The sequence below is a fragment of the Lissotriton vulgaris genome, chromosome 1_1, assembly GCF_964263255.1.
Source record: "Lissotriton vulgaris chromosome 1_1, aLisVul1.2, whole genome shotgun sequence".
NCBI classification, from domain to species: domain Eukaryota; kingdom Metazoa; phylum Chordata; class Amphibia; order Caudata; family Salamandridae; genus Lissotriton; species Lissotriton vulgaris.
Window position 1 is genome coordinate 244,535,080 of NC_141685.1, and position 13,526 is coordinate 244,548,605.

Genomic DNA, 13,526 nt, shown 5'->3' on the forward strand with positions numbered 1-13,526 from the left:
TTCTTGCAACTGCAACGAGGGTTTGTACATCTTGCACGTAGGCAGAGCTTTCAAGGAGAAATTAAATAGTTCCTAAGTTGCACAAAAATGAAGTGCTTCAAACAAACACATACTTTGTATGGACAGAGAAGAGATGGAATATATGTAAGACTGAGGACACAGGTGTAATGAGAAATAGATTGATTGCATAGCTGCCCAGTATTCTAATCCATTTCTTTAGTGCGATTCAAGAGAGCACCAAACAGTATAACAAATTTGTCAATTGGTTTCATAGTCCATTCCCTTTGTTTAGAGCTGTGAAATGTAGAGCCGAATTCCAAAATAGATCAATGATGTTTCAGAAATTTCCCATAGGGAATACCAAGCCCAGTGTAAAAAATGCAGTTACTCACAAGTTTTATTCAGCAACACTGTAATGGTATTAAAGTGTAACATCCAAGGGAACACTGACTCTGTCAAAGATGATCCAAACGGGATTCATGAAAATTCCCAACAACAAACAGCAGATTCAAAATAGTATGAGGGGACACCAGGATTTGAACCAGGGACCTCTTGATCTGCAGTCAAATGCTCTACCACTGAGCTACATCTCCAGCTGTCAACCAAGATCAGAATGACAATATATCAGTACATCATGAAAGAGTAGGAGGATCATGCTAAGTTGTGCCGGAAAGTACAACCTTGAAACTGTGGAACTGTAGAAGTAGTTCTTAATATTATTTATTAAAGGAAAAATGGATCATTAAAAAAAATATATGTATTTGTTTGATTGGTATTTTATTTGAATAGGCAGTGGTACATAGGACCAATGCCTGCACTTAAAATGTTTGTTTTGAAACATTCTCAAAGGGGAAGAGGTTTTTACGGGATACCTTATTGTTTCATGTTTGGTTACCACAATCACTCAGATGGTGATGAAGTATGATTGTTTTGGGCCACATTACGGTGGAAAAACATTTCTACATACCACTACAATTCGGTATTTGGAAGGTACACCCAAACACCCCTTTCACGGACCTTCGATTTAAAACATCAGAAAAAGCCACTTTGTGCTTGCAAACGGCCTGATTCTTCAGGCCAGCCTTCTTGCAACTGCAACAATGGTTCGTACATCTTGCACGTAGGCAGAGCATTTAAGGAGAAATTAAATAGTTCCTATGTTGCACAAAAATGAAGTGCTTCAAACAAGCACATACTTTGGATGCACAGGGAAAAGGTGGAATATATGTAAGACTGAGGACACAGGTGAAATGAGAAATAGACTGACTGCATCGCTGCACAGTATTCTAAGCCATTTCTTTAGTGCGATTCAAGAAAGCACCAAACAGTATAACAAATTTGTCAATTTATTTCATAGTCCATTCACTTTCTTTAGTGCTGTAAAAGGAAGAGCCAAATTCCAAAATAGATCAATGATCTTTCAGAAAGTTCCCAAATGGAACACCAGGCCGAGTGTTAAAACTGCATTTACTCACAGGTTTTGAGCAGCAAACTCTGTAATGATATTAAAGTGCAATATCCAAGGGAACACTGACTCTGTCAAAGATGATCCAAAAGGAATTGATGAAAAGTCCCAACTACAAACAACAGAATCAAAATAGTCTGAGGGGACACACGGATTTGAACCAGGGACCTCTTGATCTGCAGTCAAATGCTCTACCACTGAGCTATATCCCCAGCTTTTCAGTAAAATCAGAATGACATAATATCAGTACATCATGAAAGAGTGAGAGGATCATGCTAAGTTGTGCCGGAAAGTACAGGCTTGAAACTGTGGAACAGGAGAAGTAGTCCTTAATATTATTTATTAAAGTAAAACTGGATCATTTAAAAAAACAGATTCATTTGTTTCATTGCTACTTTATTTGAATAGGCAGTGGTACATAAGACCAATGCCTCTACATACAATGATTGTTTTGAAACATTCTTAAAGGGGAAGAGGTTTTTACGTGACACATTATCATTTGATGATTGGTTACCACAATCACCAAGATGGTGGTGAAGTATGATTGTTTTTTGGCCAAATTACGGAGGAAAAACATTTCTACATACCACTACAATTCGGTATTTGGAAGGAACACCCAAACACCCCTTTCAAGTACCTTCGATTTAATACATCAAAAAAGCCACTTTGTGCTTGCAACTGGCCTGATTCTTCAGACCAGCCTTCTTGCAACTGCAACGAGGGTTTGTACATCTTGCACGTAGACAGAGCTTTCAAGGAGAAATTAAATAGTTCCTAAGTTGCACAAAAATGAAGTGCTTCAAACAAACACATACTTTGTATGGACAGAGAAGAGATGGAATATATGTAAGACTGAGGACACAGGTGTAATGAGAAATAGATTGATTGCATAGCTGCCCAGTATTCTAAGCCATTTCTTTAGTGCGATTCAAGAGAGCACCAAACAGTATAACACATTTGTCAATTGGTTTCATAGTCCATTCCCTTTGTTTAGAGCTGTGAAATGTAGAGCCGAATTCCAAAATAGATCAATGATGTTTCAGAAATTTCCCATAGGGAATACCAAGCCCAGTGTAAAAAATGCAGTTACTCACAAGTTTTATTCAGCAACACTGTAATGGTATTAAAGTGTAACATCCAAGGGAACACTGACTCTGTCAAAGATGATCCAAATGGGATTCATGAAAATTCCCAACTACAAACAGCAGATTCAAAATAGTATGAGGGGACACCAGGATTTGAACGAGGGACCTCTTCATCTGCAGTCAAATGCTCTACCACTGAGCTACATCTCCAGCTGTCAACCAAGATCAGAATGACAATATATCAGTACATCATGAAAGAGTAGGAGGATCATGCTAAGTTGTGCCGGAAAGTACAACCTTGAAACTGTGGAACTGTAGAAGTAGTTCTTAATATTATTTATTAAAGGAAAAATGGATCATTAAAAAAAATATATGTATTTGTTTGATTGGTATTTTATTTGAATAGGCAGTGGTACATAGGACCAATGCCTGCACTTAAAATGTTTGTTTTGAAACATTCTCAAAGGGGAAGAGGTTTTTACGGGATACCTTATTGTTTCATGTTTGGTTACCACAATCACTCAGATGGTGATGAAGTATGATTGTTTTGGGCCACATTACGGTGGAAAAACATTTCTACATACCACTACAATTCGGTATTTGGAAGGTACACCCAAACACCCCTTTCACGGACCTTCGATTTAAAACATCAGAAAAAGCCACTTTGTGCTTGCAAACGGCCTGATTCTTCAGGCCAGCCTTCTTGCAACTGCAACAATGGTTCGTACATCTTGCACGTAGGCAGAGCATTTAAGGAGAAATTAAATAGTTCTTACGTTGCACAAAAATGAAGTGCTTCAAACAAGCACATACTTTGGATGCACAGGGAAAAGGTGGAATATATGTAAGACTGAGGACACAGGTGAAATGAGAAATAGACTGACTGCATCGCTGCACAGTATTCTAAGCCATTTCTTTAGTGCGATTCAAGAAAGCACCAAACAGTATAACAAATTTGTCAATTTATTTCATAGTCCATTCACTTTCTTTAGTGCTGTAAAAGGAAGAGCCAAATTCCAAAATAGATCAATGATCTTTCAGAAAGTTCCCAAATGGAACACCAAGCATAGTGTTAAAACTGCATTTACTCACAGGTTTTGAGCAGCAAACTCTGTAATGATATTAAAGTGCAATATCCAAGGGAACACTGACTCTGTCAAAGATGATCCAAAAGGAATTGATGAAAAGTCCCAACTACAAACAACAGAATCAAAATAGTCTGAGGGGACACCCGGATTTGAACCAGGGACCTCTTGATCTGCAGTCAAATGCTCTACCACTGAGCTATATCCCCAGCTTTTCAGTAAAATCAGAATGACATAATATCAGTACATCATGAAAGAGTGAGAGGATCATGCTAAGTTGTGCCGGAAAGTACAGGCTTGAAACTGTGGAACAGGAGAAGTAGTAGTTAATATTATTTATTAAAGTAAAACTGGATCATTTAAAAGACGGATTAATTTGTTTCATTGCTATTTTATTTGAATAGGCAGTGGTACATAAGACCAATGCCTCTACATACAATGATTGTTTTGAAACATTCTTAAAGGGGAAGAGGTTTTTACGTGACACATTATCATTTGATGATTGGTTACCACAATCACCGAGATGGTGGTAAAGTATGATTGTTTTTTGGCCAAATTACGGAGGAAAAACATTTCTACATACCACTACAATTCGGTATTTGGAAGGAACGCCCAAACACCCCTTTCAAGTACCTTCGATTTAATACATCAAAAAAAGGCACTTTGTGCTTGCAACTGGCCTGATTCTTCAGACCAGCCTTCTTGCAACTGCAACAAGGGTTTGAACATCTTGCACGTAGGCAGAGCTTTCAAGGAGAAATTAAATAGTTCCTACGTTGCACAAAAATGAAGTGCTTCAAACAAGCACATACTTTTAATGCACAGGGAAAAGCTGGAATATATGTAAGACTGAGGACACAGGTGAAATGAGAAATAGACTGACTGCATCGCTGCACAGTATTCTAAGCCATTTCTTTAGTGCGATTCAAGAAAGCACCAAACAGTATAACAAATTTGTCAATTTGTTTCATAGTCCATTCCCTTTCTTTAGTGCTGTAAAAGGAAGAGCCAAATTCCAAAATAGATCAATGATCTTTCAGATATTTCCCAAAGGGAATACCAAGCCGAGTGTTAAAACTCCATTTACTCACAGGTTTTGAGCAGCAAACTATGTAATGCTATTAAAGTGCAAAATCCAAGGGAACACTGACTCTGTCAAAGATGATCCAAAAGGAATTGATGAAAAGTCCCAACTACAAACAACAGAATCAAAATAGTCTGAGGGGACACCCGGATTTGAACCAGGGACCTCTTGATCTGCAGTCAAATGCTCTACCACTGAGCTATATCCCCAGCTTTTCAGTAAAATCAGAATGACATAATATCAGTACATCATGAAAGAGTGAGAGGATCATGCTAAGTTTTGCCGGAAAGTACAGGCTTGAAACTGTGGAACAGGAGAAGAAGTAGCTAATATTATTTATTAAAGGAAATCTGTATCATTTAAAAAACGGATTAATTTGTTTCATTGCTATTTTATTTGAATAGGCAGTGGTACATAGGACCAATGCCTCTACATACAATGATTGTTTTGAAACATTCTTAAAGGGGAAGAGGTTTTTACGTGACACATTATCATTTGATGATTGGTTACCACAATCACCGAGATGGTGGTGAAGTATGATTGTTTTTTGGCCAAATTACGATGGAAAAACATTTCTACATACCACTACAATTCGGTATTTGGAAGGAACACCCATACACCCCTTTCAAGTACCTTCGATTTAATACATCAAAAAAAGCCACTTTGTGCTTGCAACTGGCCTGATTCTTCAGACCAGCCTTCTTGCAACTGCAACGAGGGTTTGTACATCTTGCACGTAGGCAGAGCTTTCAAGGAGAAATTAAATAGTTCCTAAGTTGCACAAAAATGAAGTGCTTCAAACAAACACATACTTTGTATGGACAGAGAAGAGATGGAATATATGTAAGACTGAGGACACAGGTGTAATGAGAAATAGATTGATTGCATAGCTGCCCAGTATTCTAAGCCATTTCTTTAGTGCGATTCAAGAGAGCACCAAACAGTATAACAAATTTGTCAATTGGTTTCATAGTCCATTCCCTTTGTTTAGAGCTGTGAAAGGTAGAGCCGAATTCCAAAATAGATCAATGATGTTTCAGAAATTTCCCATAGGGAATACCAAGCCCAGTGTAAAAAATGCAGTTACTCACAAGTTTTAATCAGCAACACTGTAATGTTATTAAAGTGTAACATCCAAGGGAACACTGACTATGTCAAAGATGATCCAAATGGGATTCATGAAAATTCCCAACTACAAACAGCAGATTCAAAATAATATGAGGGGACACCCGGATTTGAACCAGGGACCTCTTGATCTGCAGTCAAATGCTCTACCACTGAGCTATATCCCCAGCTGTCAGCCAAGATCAGAATGACAATATATCAGTACATCATGAAAGAGTGAGAGGATCATGCTAAGTTGTGCCGGAAAGTACAACCTTGAAACTGTGGAACTGTAGAAGTAGTTCTTAATATTATTTATTAAAGGAAAAATGGATCAATAAAAAAAATATATGTATTTGTTTGATTGGTATTTTATTTGAATAGGCAGTGGTACATAGGACCAATGCCTGCACTTAAAATGTTTGTTTTGAAACATTCTCAAAGGGGAAGAGGTTTTTACGGGATACCTTATTGTTTCATGTTTGGTTACCACAATCACTCAGATGGTGATGAAGTATGATTGTTTTGGGTCACATTACGGTGGAAAAACATTTCTACATACCACTACAATTCGGTATTTGGAAGGTACACCCAAACACCCGTTTCACGGACCTTCGATTTAAAACATCAGAAAAAGCCACTTTGTGCTTGCAAATGGCCTGATTCTTCAGGCCAGCCTTCTTGCAACTGCAACAATGGTTCGTACATCTTGCACGTAGGCAGAGCATTTAAGGAGAAATTAAATAGTTCCTACGTTGCACAAAAAATGAAGTGCTTCAAACAAGCACATACTTTGGATGCACAGGGAAAAGGTGGAATATATGTAAGACTGAGGACACAGGTGAAATGAGAAATAGACTGACTGCATCGCTGCACAGTATTCTAAGCCATTTCTTTAGTGCGATTTAAGAAAGCACCAAACAGTATAACAAATTTGTCAATTTATTTCATAGTCCATTCCCTTTCTTTAGTGCTGTAAAAGGAAGAGCCAAATTCCAAAATAGTTCAATGATCTTTCAGAAAGTTCCCAAATGGAACACCAAGCCGAGTGTTAAAACTGCATTTACTCACAGGTTTTGAGCAGCAAACTCTGTAATGATATTAAAGTGCAATATCCAAGGGAACACTGACTCTGTCAAAGATGATCCAAAAGGAATTGATGAAAAGTCCCAACTACAAACAACAGAATCAAAATAGTCTGAGGGGACACCCGGATTTGAACCAGGGACCTCTTGATCTGCAGTCAAATGCTCTACCACTGAGCTATATCCCCACCTTTTCAGTAAAATCAGAATGACATAATATCAGTACATCATGAAAGAGTGAGAGGATCATGCTAAGTTCTGCCGGAAAGTACAGGCTTGAAACTGTGGAACAGGAGAAGTAGTCCTTAATATTATTTATTAAAGTAAAACTGGATCATTTAAAAAAACAGATTAATTTGTTTCATTGCTATTTTATTTGAATAGGCAGTGGTACATAAGACCAATGCCTCTACATACAATGATTGTTTTGAAACATTCTTAAAGGGAAAGAGGTTTTTATGTGACACATTATCATTTGATGATTGGTTACCACAATCACCGAGATGGTGGTGAAGTATGATTGTTTTTTGGCCAAATTACGGAGGAAAAACATTTCTACATACCACTACAATTCGGTATTTGGAAGGAACACCCAAACACCCCTTTCAAGTACCTTCGATTTAATACATCAAAAAAAGCCACTTTGTGCTTGCAACTGGCCTGATTCTTCAGACCAGCCTTCTTGCAACTGCAACGTGGGTTTGAACATCTTGCACGTAGGCAGAGCTTTCAAGGAGAAATTAAATAGTTCCTACGTTGCACAAAAATGAAGTGCTTCAAACAAGCACATACTTTTAATGCACAGGGAAAAGCTGGAATATATGTAAGACTGAGGACACAGGTGAAATGAGAAATAGACTGACTGCATCGCTGCACAGTATTCTAAGCCATTTCTTTAGTGCGATTCAAGAGAGCACCAAACAGTATAACAAATTTGTCAATTTGTTTCATAGTCCATTCCTTTTCTTTAGTGCTGTAAAAGGAAGAGCCAAATTCCAAAATAGATCAATGATCTTTCAGAAATTTCCCAAAGGGAATACCAAGCCGAGTGTTAAAACTCCATTTACTCACAGGTTTTGAGCAGCAAACTATGTAATGCTATTAAAGTGCAATATCCAAGAGAACACTGACTCTGTCAAAGATGATCCAAAAGGAATTGATGAAAAGTCCCAACTACAAACAACAGAATCAAAATAGTCTGAAGGGACACACGGATTTGAACCAGGGACCTCTTGATCTGCAGTCAAATGCTCTACCACTGAGCTACATCCCCAGCTTTTCAGTAAAATCAGAATGACATAATATCAGTACATCATGAAAGAGTGAGAGGATCATGCTAAATTGTGCCGGAAAGTACAGGCTTGAAACTGTGGAACAGGAGAAGTAGTCCTTAATATTATTTATTAAAGTAAAACTGGCTCATTTAAAAAACAGATTAATTTGTTTCATTGCTATTTTATTTGAATAGGCAGTGGTACATAAGACCAATGCCTCTACATACAATGATTGTTTTGAAACATTCTTAAAGGGGAAGAGGTTTTTACGTGACACATTATCATTTGATGATTGGTTACCACAATCACCGAGATGGTGGTGAAGTATGATTGTTTTTTGGCCAAATTATGGAGGAAAAACATTTCTACATACCACTACAATTCGGTATTTGGAAGGAACACCCAAACACCCCTTTCAAGTACCTTCGATTTAATACATCAAAAAAAGCCACTTTGTGCTTGCAACTGGCCTGATTCTTCAGACCAGCCTTGTTGCAACTGCAACAAGGGTTTGAACATCTTGCACGTAGGCAGAGCTTTCAAGGAGAAATTAAATAGTTCCTACGTTGCACAAAAATGAAGTGCTTCAAACAAGCACATACTTTTAATGCACAGGGAAAAGGTGGAATATATGTAAGACTGAGGACATAGGTGAAATGAGAAATAGACTGACTGCATCGCTGCACAGTATTCTAAGCCATTTCTTTAGTGCGATTCAAGAGAGCACCAAACAGTATAACAAATTTGTCAATTTGTTTCATAGTCCATTCCCTTTCTTTAGTGCTGTAAAAGGAAGAGCAAAATTCCAAAATAGATCAATGATCTTTCAGAAATTTCCCAAAGGGAATACCAAGCCGAGTGTTAAAACTCCATTTACTGACAGGTTTTGAGCAGCAAACTATGTAATGCTATTAAAGTGCAAAATCCAAGGGAACACTGACTCTGTCAAAGATGATCCAAAAGGAATTGATGAAAAGTCCCAACTACAAACAACAGAATCAAAATAGTCTGAGGGGACACCCGGATTTAAACCAGGGACCTCTTGATCTGCAGTCAAATGCTCTACCACTGAGCTATATCCCCAGCTTTTCAGTAAAATCAGAATGACATAATATCAGTACATCATGAAAGAGTGAGAGGATCATGCTAATTTGTGCCGGAAAGTACAGGCTTGAAACTGTGGAACAGGAGAAGTAGTAGCTAATATTATTTATTAAAGGAAATCTGTATCATTTAAAAACGGATTATTTTGTTTCATTGCTATTTTATTTGAATAGGCAGTGGTACATAGGACCAATGCCTCTACATACAATGATTGTTTTGAAACATTCTTAAAGGGGAAGAGGTTTTTACATGACACATTATCATTTGATGATTGGTTACCACAATCACCGAGATGGTGGTAAAGTATGATTTTTTTTTGGCCAAATTACGATGGAAAAACATTTCTACATACCACTACAATTCGGTATTTGGAAGGAACACCCAAACACCCCTTTCAAGTACCTTCGATTTAATACATCAAAAAAGCCACTTTGTGCTTGCAACTGGCCTGATTCTTCAGACCAGCCTTCTTGCAACTGCAACGAGGGTTTGTACATCTTGCACGTAGGCAGAGCTTTCAAGGAGAAATTAAATAGTTCCTAAGTTGCACAAAAATGAAGTGCTTCAAACAAACACATACTTTGTATGGACAGAGAAGAGATGGACTATATGTAAGACTGAGGACACAGGTGTAATGAGAAATAGATTGATTGCATAGCTGCCCAGTATTCTAAGCCATTTCTTTAGTGCGATTCAAGAGAGCACCAAACAGTATAACAAATTTGTCAATTGGTTTCATAGTCCATTCCCTTTGTTTAGAGCTGTGAAATGTAGAGCCGAATTCCAAAATAGATCAATGATGTTTCAGAAATTTCCCATAGGGAATACCAAGCCCAGTGTAAAAAATGCAGTTACTCACAAGTTTTATTCAGCAACACTGTAATGGTATTAAAGTGTAACATCCAAGGGAACACTGACTCTGTCAAAGATGATCCAAATGGGATTCATGAAAATTCCCAACTACAAACAGCAGATTCAAAATAGTATGAGGCGACACCAAGATTTGAACCAGGGACCTCTTGATCTGCAGTCAAATGCTCTACCACTGAGCTACATCTCCAGCTGTCAACCAAGATCAGAATGACAATATATCAGTACATCATGAAAGAGTAGGAGGATCATGCTAAGTTGTGCCGGAAAGTACAACCTTGAAACTGTGGAACTGTAGAAGTAGTTCTTAATATTATTTATTAAAGGAAAAATGGATCATTAAAAAAAATTATATATGTTTTTGTTTGATTGGTATTTTATTTGAATAGGCAGTGGTACATAGGACCAATGCCTGCACTTAAAATGTTTGTTTTGAAACATTCTCAAAGGGGAAGAGGTTTTTACGGGATACCTTATTGTTTCATGATTGGTTACCACAATCACTGAGATGGTGATGAAGTATGATTGTTTTGGGCCACATTACGGTGGAAAAACATTTCTACATACCACTACAATTCGGTATTTGGAAGGTACACCCAAACACCCCTTTCACGGACCTTCGATTTAAAACATCAGAAAAAGCCACTTTGTGCTTGCAAACGGCCTGATTCTTCAGGCCAGCCTTCTTGCAACTGCAACAATGGTTCGTACATCTTGCACGTAGGCAGAGCATTTAAGGAGAAATTAAATAGTTCCTACGTTGCACAAAAATGAAGTGCTTCAAACAAGCACATACTTTGGATGCACAGGGAAAAGGTGGAATATATGTAAGACTGAGGACACAGGTGAAATGAGAAATAGACTGACTGCATCGCTGCACAGTATTCTAAGCCATTTCTTTAGTGCGATTCAAGAAAGCACCAAACAGTATAACAAATTTGTCAATTTATTTCATAGTCCATTCCCTTTCTTTAGTGCTGTAAAAGGAAGAGCCAAATTCCAAAATAGATCAATGATCTTTCAGAAAGTTCCAAAATGGAACACCAAGCCGAGTGTTAAAACTGCATTTACTCACAGGTTTTGAGCAGCAAACTCTGTAATGATATTAAAGTGCAATATCCAAGGGAACACTGACTCTGTCAAAGATGATCCAAAAGGAATTGATGAAAAGTCCCAACTACAAACAACAGAATCAAAATAGTCTGAGGGGACACCCGGATTTGAACCAGGGACCTCTTGATCTGCAGTCAAATGCTCTACCACTGAGCTATATCCCCAGCTTTTCAGTAAAATCAGAATGACATAATATCAGTACATCATGAAAGAGTGAGAGGATCATGCTAAGTTGTGCCGGAAAGTACAGGCTTGAAACTGTGGAACAGGAGAAGTAGTAGTTAATATTATTTATTAAAGTAAAACTGGATCATTTAAAAGACGGATTAATTTGTTTCATTGCTATTTTATTTGAATAGGCAGTGGTACATAAGACCAATGCCTCTACATACAATGATTGTTTTGAAACATTCTTAAAGGGGAAGAGGTTTTTACGTGACACATTATCATTTGATGATTAGTTACCACAATCACCGAGATGGTGGTAAAGTATGATTGTTTTTTGGCCAAATTACGGAGGAAAAACATTTCTACATACCACTACAATTCGGTATTTGGAAGGAACGCCCAAACACCCCTTTCAAGTACCTTCGATTTAATACATCAAAAAAAGGCACTTTGTGCTTGCAACTGGCCTGATTCTTCAGACCAGCCTTCTTGCAACTGCAACGAGGGTTTGAACATCTTGCACGTAGGCAGAGCTTTCAAGGAGAAATTAAATAGTTCCTACGTTGCACAAAAATGAAGTGCTTCAAACAAGCACATACTTTTAATGCACAGGGAAAAGCTGGAATATATGTAAGACTGAGGACACAGGTGAAATGAGAAATAGACTGACTGCATCGCTGCACAGTATTCTAAGCCATTTCTTTAGTGCGATTCAAGAAAGCACCAAACAGTATAACAAATTTGTCAATTTGTTTCATAGTCCATTCCCTTTCTTTAGTGCTGTAAAAGGAAGAGCCAAATTCCAAAATAGATCAATGATCTTTCAGATATTTCCCAAAGGGAATACCAAGCCGAGTGTTAAAACTCCATTTACTCACAGGTTTTGAGCAGCAAACTATGTAATGCTATTAAAGTGCAAAATCCAAGGGAACACTGACTCTGTCAAAGATGATCCAAAAGGAATTGATGAAAAGTCCCAACTACAAACAACAGAATCAAAATAGTCTGAGGGGACACCCGGATTTGAACCAGGGACCTCTTGATCTGCAGTCAAATGCTCTACCACTGAGCTATATCCCCAGCTTTTCAGTAAAATCAGAATGACATAATATCAGTACATCATGAAAGAGTGAGAGGATCATGCTAATTTTTGCCGGAAAGTACAGGCTTGAAACTGTGGAACAGGAGAAGAAGTAGCTAATATTATTTATTAAAGGAAATCTGTATCATTTAAAAAACGGATTAATTTGTTTCATTGCTATTTTATTTGAATAGGCAGTGGTACATAGGACCAATGCCTCTACATACAATGATTGTTTTGAAACATTCTTAAAGGGGAAGAGGTTTTTACGTGACACATTATCATTTGATGATTGGTTACCACAATCACCGAGATGGTGGTGAAGTATGATTGTTTTTTGGCCAAATTACGATGGAAAAACATTTCTACATACCACTACAATTCGGTATTTGGAAGGAACACCCATACACCCCTTTCAAGTACCTTCGATTTAATACATCAAAAAAAGCCACTTTGTGCTTGCAACTGGCCTGATTCTTCAGACCAGCCTTCTTGCAACTGCAACGAGGGTTTGTACATCTTGCACGTAGGCAGAGCTTTCAAGGAGAAATTAAATAGTTCCTAAGTTGCACAAAAATGAAGTGCTTCAAACAAACACATACTTTGTATGGACAGAGAAGAGATGGAATATATGTAAGACTGAGGACACAGGTGTAATGAGAAATAGATTGATTGCATAGCTGCCCAGTATTCTAAGCCATTTCTTTAGTGCGATTCAAGAGAGCACCAAACAGTATAACAAATTTGTCAATTGGTTTCATAGTCCATTCCCTTTGTTTAGAGCTGTGAAAGGTAGAGCCGAATTCCAAAATAGATCAATGATGTTTCAGAAATTTCCCATAGGGAATACCAAGCCCAGTGTAAAAAATGCAGTTACTCACAAGTTTTAATCAGCAACACTGTAATGTTATTAAAGTGTAACATCCAAGGGAACACTGACTATGTCAAAGATGATCCAAATGGGATTCATGAAAATTCCCAACTACAAACAGCAGATTCAAAATAGTA

General features: G+C 37.7%; 11 non-coding genes across 11 annotated transcripts; all 11 read right to left on the reverse strand.

Annotated features, from left to right (window-relative positions):
• Nucleotides 1–521: 521 nt before the first annotated feature.
• Nucleotides 522–593, reverse strand: TRNAC-GCA (transfer RNA cysteine (anticodon GCA)). Its single transcript has one exon. It is a non-coding gene; the product is annotated as a tRNA-Cys (tRNA).
• A 1,012-nt stretch (nucleotides 594–1,605) lies between these two features.
• Nucleotides 1,606–1,677, reverse strand: TRNAC-GCA (transfer RNA cysteine (anticodon GCA)). The gene has a single exon. It is a non-coding gene; the product is annotated as a tRNA-Cys (tRNA).
• Nucleotides 1,678–3,772: 2,095 nt separating this feature from the next.
• Nucleotides 3,773–3,844, reverse strand: TRNAC-GCA (transfer RNA cysteine (anticodon GCA)). The gene has a single exon. It is a non-coding gene; the product is annotated as a tRNA-Cys (tRNA).
• A 1,012-nt stretch (nucleotides 3,845–4,856) lies between these two features.
• TRNAC-GCA (transfer RNA cysteine (anticodon GCA)) lies at nucleotides 4,857–4,928 on the reverse strand. Its single transcript has one exon. It is a non-coding gene; the product is annotated as a tRNA-Cys (tRNA).
• Nucleotides 4,929–5,939: 1,011 nt separating this feature from the next.
• On the reverse strand, nucleotides 5,940–6,011 carry TRNAC-GCA (transfer RNA cysteine (anticodon GCA)). The gene has a single exon. It is a non-coding gene; the product is annotated as a tRNA-Cys (tRNA).
• A 1,013-nt stretch (nucleotides 6,012–7,024) lies between these two features.
• Nucleotides 7,025–7,096, reverse strand: TRNAC-GCA (transfer RNA cysteine (anticodon GCA)). The gene has a single exon. It is a non-coding gene; the product is annotated as a tRNA-Cys (tRNA).
• Nucleotides 7,097–8,109: 1,013 nt separating this feature from the next.
• On the reverse strand, nucleotides 8,110–8,181 carry TRNAC-GCA (transfer RNA cysteine (anticodon GCA)). The gene has a single exon. It is a non-coding gene; the product is annotated as a tRNA-Cys (tRNA).
• A 1,012-nt stretch (nucleotides 8,182–9,193) lies between these two features.
• Nucleotides 9,194–9,265, reverse strand: TRNAC-GCA (transfer RNA cysteine (anticodon GCA)). The gene has a single exon. It is a non-coding gene; the product is annotated as a tRNA-Cys (tRNA).
• Nucleotides 9,266–10,274: 1,009 nt separating this feature from the next.
• TRNAC-GCA (transfer RNA cysteine (anticodon GCA)) lies at nucleotides 10,275–10,346 on the reverse strand. Its single transcript has one exon. It is a non-coding gene; the product is annotated as a tRNA-Cys (tRNA).
• A 1,015-nt stretch (nucleotides 10,347–11,361) lies between these two features.
• Nucleotides 11,362–11,433, reverse strand: TRNAC-GCA (transfer RNA cysteine (anticodon GCA)). The gene has a single exon. It is a non-coding gene; the product is annotated as a tRNA-Cys (tRNA).
• A 1,012-nt stretch (nucleotides 11,434–12,445) lies between these two features.
• Nucleotides 12,446–12,517, reverse strand: TRNAC-GCA (transfer RNA cysteine (anticodon GCA)). Its single transcript has one exon. It is a non-coding gene; the product is annotated as a tRNA-Cys (tRNA).
• Between the last annotated feature and the right edge of the window lie 1,009 nt (nucleotides 12,518–13,526).